Here is a 336-nt window from a genome sequence, read left to right as displayed (position 1 = left end):
CTGCTTAGGCCATTGCTTTGGAGGGTGCAAGTCCCTATCCTTGATGGCTTCCAGTTCGTGTTGGGCCTACGGGTATACAGAAGTCAAGAATTGAGGTTTGGGAACCTCCACCTAGATTTCAGAGGACCTATGGAAATGCCTGGATGTACAAGCAGAAGTTGGCTGCAGGGGTGGATCCCTCATGGAGAACCTCTGTCAGGGCAATGTGGAAGGAAAATGTGGAGTTGGAGCCCCCACACAGAGTCCCCAACTGGGGCACTGCCTAGTGGAGCTGTGAGAAGAGGGCCACCGTCCTCCAGACCCCAGAATGGTAGATCCACGGACAGCTTGCACAGT

This window comes from Rhinopithecus roxellana, chromosome 7, assembly GCF_007565055.1.
Source record: "Rhinopithecus roxellana isolate Shanxi Qingling chromosome 7, ASM756505v1, whole genome shotgun sequence".
Classification (NCBI taxonomy): Eukaryota; Metazoa; Chordata; class Mammalia; order Primates; family Cercopithecidae; genus Rhinopithecus; species Rhinopithecus roxellana.
This window is presented reverse-complemented; position numbering follows the sequence as displayed.